The sequence below is a fragment of the Ailuropoda melanoleuca genome, chromosome 8 (genome assembly GCF_002007445.2).
Source record: "Ailuropoda melanoleuca isolate Jingjing chromosome 8, ASM200744v2, whole genome shotgun sequence".
Classification (NCBI taxonomy): domain Eukaryota; kingdom Metazoa; phylum Chordata; class Mammalia; order Carnivora; family Ursidae; genus Ailuropoda; species Ailuropoda melanoleuca.
The window spans coordinates 118884152-118895702 of record NC_048225.1 but is presented as its reverse complement, the minus strand read 5'-3'; positions in this window follow the sequence as shown (position 1 = coordinate 118895702).

Here is an 11551-nt window from a genome sequence, read left to right as displayed (position 1 = left end):
CCTGCCTCCCCCACCTCCCCCCCGCTCCCCCCCACTCTCTCTCTATCTCAAATAAATAAAGAAAATCTTTAAAAACAAACAAACAAAGTAGCTACAATGACAATGAGCTTGAGTTGCCCAAATAGATACGGTTCATGATTTCTGAGCTTTTCTATTAATTATAATTATGGATTATTTTTTTCATTATTCTGCCATCTGCCAATCAAACAGTGGCAAGTATGGAAAACTAAAGAAGTAAAAATAGGAGAAAAGTCTAAAATTGAAAAAGAAAATTTAATCATCAACATAAATTTTTGTGATTTGGGAAATGACTGCCATTATTAAATTTTATCAAGAGAGTATTCCTGCCAAATGAGGGCAAAACCTTCCATGGAAGACAAATTCCAAGAACCTCTGAAGTGGGCAGTAGACAGATCTTATTAAAAATCTTGATCAAAGTAATTATAAAGCAAATGTGATGTTTTAAAAGTGAATTAATTTGTCAGCAGTGCTCAAGATGTATAGGAACTGGGGGAGAAGAAGAAGCCAGGGTGGGCAGAAAGAGGTGTTACTGCCTAAGTGTGGTAGTTTCCTGATGAGGGGAGTCATGGCAGAAGTGGAGGGAATTGTGTGAGAGTAAGAATCATTACAAAGAAAAGAATGTGAGGGCTTGAAGAATCATTCAGGATAGTAAATGATTAAGGTGATGTTTCTAGTCTGGATAAACGAGAAATTTACAAAAAACAGGAAATTTGGGAGAGGAAGTCTGAGGAATAAAAGTGAATGTATTTTTAAGTACACTTTATTCTAAATGATGGCATAAAACTTAATAAAGATAAAAATATGGTAATGGTCAACAACCATAAGAAATGCTAAATCATCAGTCATGAGGGGAATGCAAATCAAAGCCGCCATGATCTATCACCTCATGCCAACGAGGACGGCTACTTACTATCAAAAACCAGGAACTAACACGTGTTGTCAAAGCTGTTGAAACATCAGTAAATGTTACTAAAGATTAGTAAATGTTGCAGCCACTATGGAAAACAGCATACAAAAAATTAAAAATAGAATTGCCATATTGATGAGGGAACAGAAGGCAAGCTGAGGACAAACCATAAGCTGAAACCCTGCAAACACCCCTCACCCCCACTCCTGGGTGGGATCTGTGATATTCTTCCAGGAAGTCCCCACCCATATTCATGTTAATGTCTTGCTAGAGGGAAAAACAGCCTTAACATGACAATGGCAAGCCTCCAGTGTCCTGTGAGTCTTCTTTCAACAGATGAAAGTCCTTTCTCAACCTCCCTTTTCCTTACCTCCCCCAACCCCATAGTATATAATGAGCCACCCCTCACAACCCGGGGAGCAGCTCTTTCTGCCCACGGGTCCTGTCCCCGTGCATTAATAAACCATCATTTTGCACCGAAGACGTCTCAAGAATTCTTTCTTGATCATCGGCTCTGGACTCCACCCCACTGAACCTCACCTATATTCTAAAACCCCATCAATATGATCGAACACTACTGTGTTCGGGCGTATGCCCCCCCCATCAAGTGAAAACAGGGTCTCGAAGAGATTTTTGTACACTCATTTTCATAGCAGCATCTCCCCACCAGCCAGGACATAGAAGCAGCTCAAATGTTCACCCGTGGATATACAGGGATAAACAAATGGGGTAGATAAATAAAATGAAATATTATTCATCCCTAAAAAGGAAATTCTGGATACATGCCACATGTGGATGAACCTTGAGGACATCATGTTAAGTGAAAGAAGCCAGGGACAAAAAGACAAATACTGTAGGATTTAACTTATTTGCAGTACTGAGTAGTCAAATTCACAGAGACAGGAAGTAGAATGGTGGTTGCCAGGGGCTGAGGGGAGGGCAAAATGAGGAGTTCTCTCATGAGTACGGTTTCAGTTTTGCCAGATGAAAAGAGTTCTGGACGTGGCTCAACAGTGTGAGTATAGGGGCGCCTGGCTGGCTTAGTTGTTAAGCATCTGCCTTCGGCTCAGGGCGTGATCCCGGCGTTATGGGATCGAGCCCCACGTCAGGCTCCTCAGCTATGAGCCTGCTTCTTCCTCTCCCACTCCCCCTGCTTGTGTTCCCTCTCTCGCTGGCTGTCTCTATCTCTGTCTAATAAATAAATAAAAAATCTTTTAAAAAAAATTAAAACAAACAAACAAACAACAGTGTGAGTATAGTTAACACAGCTGAACCATACACTTAGAAATGGCAAGGATGGTAAGTTTTGGATTCTGTTACTTCTATCACAACAAAAATCAAAATACAATACTGCGCTGTGCTGCGAAGTTGTGGACCGAAAAGCCTATGTGAAGGTAGCTGAGTTTGGAGTAAGAGAAGGCTACGTACCACCACTCGATTTGGCTGCCGGAAGTAGACGCCATCTCCCTGTTTAATCATTATTAAAACCTTACGAGGCAGATACTGTGTGACTTCTTTTTAAAGATGAGACAAGTGAGATTCAGAGAGATTAACGAATTTGGCCGTCCCGCTGGCTGGCCCGTGGTAACGCCAGGCTTTGGCTCTACAAGACATGATGTTTCAAGATGCCATGTCACCTCTGTCATAGGAGAAAAAGAACCGAAGCTTTAGCTCAGGGAGAACCCAGATATGTCCAGGAGGGAAGAGAGAAGTCAGAAAGAATTCAGCAGAAGAACGGCTAGAGGCGGAGAGACGCTTGTGATCAGAAAAGTACAGTAATGTGGTGAGACAGGGAAACCAAAGGGACCCCATAAAAATAGCTGCTTCCCCCTTTGCTTGGCTTCTATTCTTGCTGGGACCTGCACCCCCCCCATACACCGGCCTTGTCATGCAAACAGCATAGGTAGTCCAGGGACGGAATAAAGGGGATAAAGAGATAATGCTATCTTCCAGCACAATAGATAATATCTAAGGAGTGACGGGGCAGGGTGGTCAAAAACGTCCTCCAACACCACTGACCTCAAACACCTTGATGCCAAGACCCCCGACTTGAGGGAATGAGTGACTTATGAAGGACACCTGGACCCTGTCTTTGTTCTCACCAATTAGCTCTTGGAGGCCTAAAAGGACGCGTGCACCAGACCGCAATCACCAATAAAAACCCCAGACTCCAAGAAGAGGAGACCCATGCGCTTTTCCTTCCCTAGTGTCCCAGACGCTCCATTGGTCTCTCTTTCTCTTTTTAGGCATCTTCAGTAAACTCTGCTTTCACCTCCTGCTGACTTGCATCCGATTTCCATCCTTCCGGAAGCCAAGGACCCTCTAGGCTAGTCCTGTGGGACTGTCTCTGGGTCCTCCGACCCTGCCTGCCTGCATCAGTGGGAGTCCAAGAGAATTCCAGCGAGACAATGAATGGTTCATAAGTGCCTCTGCCTGTTCTTTGTGTAATTGCTTATCATACTACCTTTGACCTTAATTACTCCAACTGTGTGCGGGGAAAGGAAGCTAGATGAACCTCGTTTGTTTTAATTCTGCTTCTATTATGTTTGCTCTTTGGATGTCCCATTTTAGAAAGTCACTCTGCTGCTGTTTAATTTTTTATTATCTTGTTTCATCCCACTGAAAATACTCACCGTAGGTGTCATTTAAAATACCTTTCACTCAATGATCTGATGCATTACCCCAAAACAAATTTACCCGAATTGGATTCCATGCCTCTCTTCCCATGACCCTCCTCTCCCATCATTTAGCCCCACCCCCACCCCAGGATGTACCAGATGTCTCTGGGTGGTCCTATTCCTCCTTAGAACTAAAGAACAGGAATGCTTTTGAAGGGTAGCAGAATACACCTCCCAAAATATGTCTTTTTGGCATAAGGATTATTTTGAGCTGATTATTTTGAGAAACTGCAGACCCAGGGGAAGCTCAGAAAATAGAATGGAAGTTTCCCCTTTGTAAGAGAAATTTACATTTATAAAGGAAATCTCCATTTGTAAGGGTGTCTCCCTCTCTGTTCAGGAAGAGAAGAAGACTCTAGAATCTAAATCACAAGAAACTCTCATCAATGGAGAGGCATAGAATTAAATCTGCATAATAAACCTTATCCTTGTTTACCATGCTGCTCCTGGTACCATCTTATAGGGGCCTCTCTCTACCCCCAACATCTTTCTTTTGTATACAGCTGAAGAGGGCTGTAGGGTGATAGCTTTGGCCATCTCAGGGAGTTACTGAAGTGTACATGCTGTTTAAGAACAAAAATTCAACTGAGTAAATTTGAAGATCTAATTGGCTTTATTCAAAGATTCATGAATCGGGCAACATTCTAGTAAACAGACATTCACTCCAAGGGGTTGGACAAAGCGGAAGGTTTTTATAGGCAGAAGGAGGGAGGGGCAAGGAAGTTATTAGCAAGTGAAAAGAAAGGATTGTTTCAGGCCTTCTTTCTGGGAGAAGAAACAGCAAAGATCTTCTTCTGTAAATCACCTTACTACTGCTGATTAGGAAATTTCAGATTGACTGTCTAAGGGTCACACTTCTGGGAGAGGTTGGAATTTAAATCGAGTCTGAATTTGCGGTCCTGGGGACTAATGACTCTGTTTTGGACCTCTGTTTTCTTTTTTAAAAACAATGTTAATAAACTTCTGTTTGTTTTCTCTTGTTAAGCTATCTTTTATTACCAGGAGGTCTCAGCCAAGAGTTCTGAAGGGAAGAGGGAGAATTATCTTTTCTCCCCTGTTTTTTCAAACCCTTGCCGTATCTCCTTGACCTCTCTAAAACACGAAAAACTTTGCTCTGTGTTCATGGACGGTTAGATATTTTCTAAATGGCTATGGCAGAAGCAGTGTGCCTGTCCTACCATGCTCCCTCACCGAGGATGTACTCCCTGTCAGGAAATCCCATAGGTCTCTACTGTTAAGTTTCTAGGACAACTTCTGATGTTGTTATGAGGCATTGCAACTCAGCCTCTTTCCCACCCATTTTTGTGGTTCCTTTACCCGCTCTGGCCCCTGCCACCTGCTCCCCTACTCAGTAAGCACTCCAGCCCAGGCTTCCCTTTGGACTTCAGGGACAAGCCCTCGGGCCATTTGCATTCCAAAAGTGCTTAAGCAAATCACTGTAAAAAGCAAACCCAAAAGCACAGGAGTTGTTTGCGAGACTTCAAAGTTCTCCTAGCCCTGGTCCCCAGCCTCCACGTCCTGGCTCCTTGGCTGAGGGTGTTACTGGAAGCCTTCTTGGATTCTTGTGCTGTATTTTTGTTCCCAGGCTTGATGATATGACTCCAAGACAGATTAAAGATGTCAACTCCAGTTACATCACCCCGCTGCTATTCGTACTGTGTGATCTAGTGGAGTAAGGGAAGGAAGGAGCACTGGAGTGGGAGTCAGGATGCTACATTTAGGTTCTTGTGAGGTCACTAAGTGCTGTATGGTCCAAGGTCATTCATTTCCCCTGGCTGAGTCTCAGATTTCCCATTTGAAAAATAGGTTCGTTCCAGCGTATATTCTCCTGTGTGCAAACATGAGCATATTGAGTGAGGCAGGATAGCTTTAATTCACTGAAAATGTATTGAGTGTCTACTGTGTGCAAGGCACATTTCAAATACTCACGGAATACCTACCATGTGCCAGGTACTGTTCTAAATGATATGGCAAATAGGGAATACAAAGAGAGAGGGGTCAAATAACGCAACAGAACACAAGGCAAAGAATTGACACAGGGAACAGAATGATTAATGATGTCATTTTGGAATATAGGTGAGGTTCGGTGGAGTGGAGTCCAGAGCTGATGACCAAGAAAGAATTCTTGAGGCGTCTTCGGTGCAAAATGGTGGTTTTTTAAAGCACAGGGACAGGACCCATGGGCAGAAAAGCCCGGGGTTGTGAGAGGTGGCTGATTATATACTATGGGACAGGGGGAGGTGAGGAAAAGGGAGGTTGAGAAAGAACTTTCACATGTTAAAAAAGACTCACAGGATCCTGGAGGGCTTGCCATTGTCAAGTTAAGGTTGTTTTTCCCTCTAGCAAGGCATTAGCATTGAGATGGTTGGGGGCTTCCTGGAAGAATGTCCCATGTGTCCCACCAGGACTGGGGGCGGGGGGGAGGTTGCCTGGTGTCAGCTTATGCTTTTGTCTTCAGCCAGCCTTCTGCTCTCTCATCAGTTAATAACAAACAAATGGTTAGATAATAAAGCGATTCAGCACAGAGAGAAGGAGCTACCCTAAAGATCAACAGAGCTATCATCTTAAAACACAGTGACTATAAGAGCGCTGTGGAAGGGGTAAGATGGTAAAAATTCCAGATGGGTACTATTCCTCTAGACTTGAAGTCCTCAACTCTTCATGCTGAAATAAGACCACACCAAGTGTTCACCCTAATAGATGCCTTTTGAAATGACTACGGTGATGGAGAGCACGGTCCGCGTCGGTTGGGTACGGATTTTGACATTGGGCAGATCGAGTTTCAGAATTCCCGCTGTCCGACATTATAACTGTCCATTTGGGGCACAATCACTTGTATTGTCTGCCTCCCGTCCCTCATCTTTAAGATCAGGTTAGTTACAGTATCAACCTCATCCATGTTTGAGGATCAAATGAGATAACACTTGCCAGGTGCTGAGCTAAGAGGCTGAAAATACGTTAGCTCTTTTCCATAGCATTTATCTTTGTCACATTCCTAATGCCATTTCCAATATTGCTGGCTATTACAGGAAACAATCTGTTAGATATCGCGGGGACCCAATAAAGAAAATGGAGCCCTCCCAGTGACATGCAACTGAGGAGAAATTCAGAACACACGGAAGCCTTTGATAACCAACCCAAATAGAGGAACTAAGAGGCTGAAGAATGCTGCCAATCCCAACTTCTTCCAGTCACCGGGGCCCTCCCAGGTCCTGCTTCCTGGTTGGACACTTTCCCCTGGCTCCCCATAGAGTCTCTGTGGGAGTCTGCCTGCTTTCCTACTTCTGGAGAGGCAGAATGGGATGGGGGTGAGACTAAGGTGTAGCTCATTCTTTTGGATTGCCCTAGTCTGCCTTACATCATTTATATAATTATCTGATGCTTAGATTTAAAATCATTTGGATTTAAACAGGCCTTCATAAGAATACTTGCTCTGCCAGTCCTAGCTCTGTGACTTGGAAAGTCTCCGTCCCAGTTTTCTTTATCCGTACAATGGGAACATGGCCGATCTCTCTGTGTCATGTGGATTAAAAAAATAATGAAGGCAAAGAGCCCAGCATGGAGTATGTACACAAAAGAAATTGTTTTATTCTTATTTCCTTGTCGGTTTTGCCCTTTGAACTGCCCGTTCAATTCATAGTGATTTCATCTCTACTTTGTCTCCCAGGATGAGCTCTGCCCTTCGTCTTCTTAAGGAGGTTCACACAGTGGTCTCCAGTTTGGTTGGAGACTGTTGTGTTTTGGGACAAATTAATGCTCAGAGATTGAGATTGTCTTGGCCAAGAGTTTATTTAACACAGGTTCACTGTGGGACTTTCACAAGCCAATAGCATACAGGATAATGTCTCTGGGAAAGCCAATGAAGAAATAACACACGCCAAACCAGTGAGAGATTGATCACACTGTCGTTCAGGCAAGGGGAGTGAAAGGAGTAAAGTCCAAATGAGTTGATGTGTCCCTTTATAGGAGTTGGTACTCAGGGGAGGTGACTCAGCCGACGGAGAGTTGATGTCCAGTGGCCAGCACATACATGAAGGTCCCATGTTGTTAGAACGTGCTGCTAAGGCACGAGGGTGCTGGAGTTGCCCAGCAAGATGGAAGAGTTGCCTTTAGCACTGCAAGAGCTAATCGGCCCCAAGGTCTTCAGAGAGCTCTTTCAGATCAACCAAATAGAGGCTTGCCCAGTTGGAACACTGTCAGATGGGCCTCACAAACCCTCAGTATTTAGAGTCCAAAGGTCCTCTCGTTATAGTTGCTTCTTTATGTTTTTATCAGTAAGCCCTCAATGGGACCCCTCAGTGGCTGAGCTCCTGCATTCTTATTGGTGAGAACAGATGAGATGAGGCCATCCTGATAAAACTTATTTCAATTCTTATATCAAAGCAACTTTACTTCTAAAAACAACTTTATACATTTCCTTGTCATGAACAAGTGGATTAAAACAACTTCACTTAAGTCATCAACAAGTGGGTTGAAATTGTATCAAGCCAATGTGTAGGGTCGACACTAAGAATATTGCTCAAAATTGCACCACCTGATAAATAAAACTTTGAGGCCACGTTTAGGGCCTGTGCTTAACGATGCTGCCGAACCTGGGGGTTTGTTTCTGCTCTGGAGAACCCCACATGCCCTAGCACCAGGCTTCAGCTGTAAGGAAGCCAATTTCGGAAATACTGAAGAAATAGCATTACCAAATGTTAGGTGCCAAGGACCAGCAAGGGTAAACGAAGAAATCCAGAAGTAGGAAGCCCGATGCACCTTGTCATCTTGCTGTGGCCTTTCCCATATCAAGCAATTGAACATGTGTTCACACCCATGTTTGTACGCCTGGTCTAGCAATGGCCAAGGGGCACCAAATTCAGAAGTCTGGAGAAAAAAATAGAAAATATTATTCAGCCGTTATATTCACATGGAATTGCTGACATCAGTTATCTGTCAGAAGGTTAGTGGGATTTTGCAGGGCTTGAAGGAGGACTTTTGATTTTTATTTCGGTATTTGTACTTTTATTACAGAGTCCTTATTTATTAAATAAATATTCTCTGAAGAGATATGAAGAAATGTCGTTGTTGCTTAATTACTGTGAAGGGGCAAGTGTGTATTTTGCAGCCAGTGATGTGGTAAGGGGGATTTGTAAAATAAAGGTTAGCTGAGAAATGAATGTAGTCCTGGGGAAGGCAAGTCATCGCAGTGTGTGTGCAGGGGAAGGGCCGGGACCTGGGGAGGGGCTAAGGGGCAGACCTGGTTGATGGCAGAAGTGAAGAGTCTAAGGGGACAAACGAGCCCTCTGAGCAGTCCTGCCCATAATGACCACAGCAGGTGGTGCCAGGTGGCGTAGTACCAGGGACCCCAGCAGGTGAGTAGAACTAATCATGAGAACTCAAGTGCGAGACACTTAGAAATTCAGACCAACAGGCTGGCAGCAGCTAGACCTGCCCTTGGGTAGCAGGGCATGGCCCCAGGGCTGAGATTCAGAACAAGAATTCAGAAGAGAGAATTCATCTCTAAAATTGGAGCACACAAAAACATTTTGGCTCAGGAAGCGTTATTTGCACAGAAGTTCAAGTGCAGCTGGAAGCAGAGCCCTGGGTCCCAGATGCAGGTAAGTTGGAGGTGACCTGGGCTGGGACAGTGTCAGCACTTCCTGCTCTGAGTGGCGTCTGCTTGGTACCAGAAGCGGCTGTGTGGTTAGAAGGCTGGGGGCAGCTGTAGGAAACGAGGCGGGGCCCGTACAGATCTTGGTGGAAGTCTCTGTCCCCCATTAATCAGAGACTGGAACCAGTTAATTGAGGGAAAGTTATGTAACAAGCACCGCATTATGTCGGCATGGTTATTGTGTTCAGATTGTTTTGAAACTAACAGAGGGCACGGAGGCTGAGAGAAGGATTAGACAGGGGTCAACGTGCTGGAACACAGTAGACTCATTTCTATCACCAGCACAGGCTGGGAGAGGCCACGTAATTGCTCTGAGAGGCCATTTCATCATCCAGAAAAGTTTATCTGCGCTGCTGTCCTCAATTCCACAGGCATCCATCGTGGCTCTCCCATACCATATACGGAAACCCAGAGATGAGGAAAGAGGGGTCTTGCCTGGGGGAGGTCACAGTCTAGCAGGTGGAAGCAGGAGAAAAAGGAACGGATAAGACATGCTTACGGGTCATCGAGCTCAGTGCTTGCTTCCTACACACGATTTCATCTTAAAGCTCAGCAAAATGTTGGAGTGGGCAGTGTTAATCACCCGCTCGAAGATGAGGTTTTGAAGGTCAGAAATGGGGTTAAGATAATCTGTCCAAGGCCCTAGCACTGGTACATGGGGAAGCAATGATTTGAACCCAGCTCTGTCTGACCCCAAGGCCCATGATCTTCCTGATACCCTCCTTGCTCAGGGGGGAGAGCAACTGTCGGGCTACTCACCTTCAGTGCGTGCCCGAAGCCCAGCATCGTCAGAGCCCAGGAAAGAGGCAGGGAATGTTTCAGCCACGTTTAAAAGTTTGATATACGGAGAAGGATGAAAAGGGCATTTAAGAAATCAGGCAGTATGATTTGTGTGAAAGGGCATTTTTGAGGCTGTGGGCAGAAACTCAGGGTGTGAAATAGTGAAGGTAAGCATCTCATCGTATAGCCTTTTCCACTAAGGAGTGTGTGGCTGAGCAAACCTCGAGCATGGGCATCCTCTATCCCTTGGGAGGTGAGAGGGTGGCCTTAATGGGACAGGAGGAAAATCAATAATGTTATCACTTTGAAGTGAGGAGCTGGCTGACCGAGCACAAAATGTCAACAGCCTGACCATGCAAAGGCAGCCCTGGCCGGGGGCAACCGATACTGATTATAATGATCTCAAAGCAATTAGCTCATGGATCTGCCTCCCATTCATTTTGCTTTCCCTTTCAAAATACGTACTTTCAGGACGATGATGAACTAATGGTCCCTGGAGGGCTGGCTCTGCTATTTGGAAGGACATCAAGAGTCGTACCCTCTGCCATCAGCAACTCATCCCGCAGGGTTTAGCAAGAGCAAGAAGGGGTTTTAGGATGTCTGGGGCACCCAAGACCACAGACAGGATAATACAACTAGCGAACTACATCGTATGGGTATTATGGTCAAATTCTGGGGTCCTTTGCTCTGTGACTTTGGGCAAGTCACGATCTCTCTGGGACCCGGTTTCCTTGTCTTTAAAATGAAGGGGGATAAGCTAGAAATGCTGTCTCTGGTTTGATTTGGTTTTGGGGCATGTGCGTGTGTTCTCTCTGAGGGATCAGAATTAATAACCATTGGATCACAGTTTATTTTCAGGTCTTTAGCTCTCCTTCATTTTCTCCTCCTCCTGCCACTGAAGTACGGGTGAGAGCCAAGAACTGAGAAATGTGAATGTTGACAGCCTTCGTTCAGTAGGAATGTACCAGGCACAAATGACACACCCAGGAATGTGCTCGATGCCTGGGATTCAATGTGAGTATGATAGCTACTGCTATGCGCCAACTTGACTGAGCCATGTGCCTACACATTTGGTCAAATGCTATCCTGTGTGTGTCTGTGAGGCTGTTTCTGGATGAGACTAACTTTTGAACCCACAGATTAATAAAGCAGATACCCTTCCCCCGTATAAGTGGGCTTCATCCAATCAGTGGAAGACCCGAATACAACAAAAAGTCTGACTCACCCACGAATAAGAGAATAAGAGGAACTCCCGCTGTCTGACTGCTCTCAAGCTGGGATGTGGTTTTTCTGGCCTTTAGACTGAAACTACATCGGCAGCTCTCCTGGGTCTCTAACTTGCTACCTGCAGATCTGGGGACTTGTCAGCCTCAATCATCGCTGAGTCCTTGTAATAAACCTCTGTCTCTCAGTCTTTCCCTCTTTCTTGCTCTTTCTTGCTCTATCTATCCACCCATATCTATCCTATTGATCCTGTTTCTCTGAAGAGCTCTGAGTAATAGAAGGAATAAG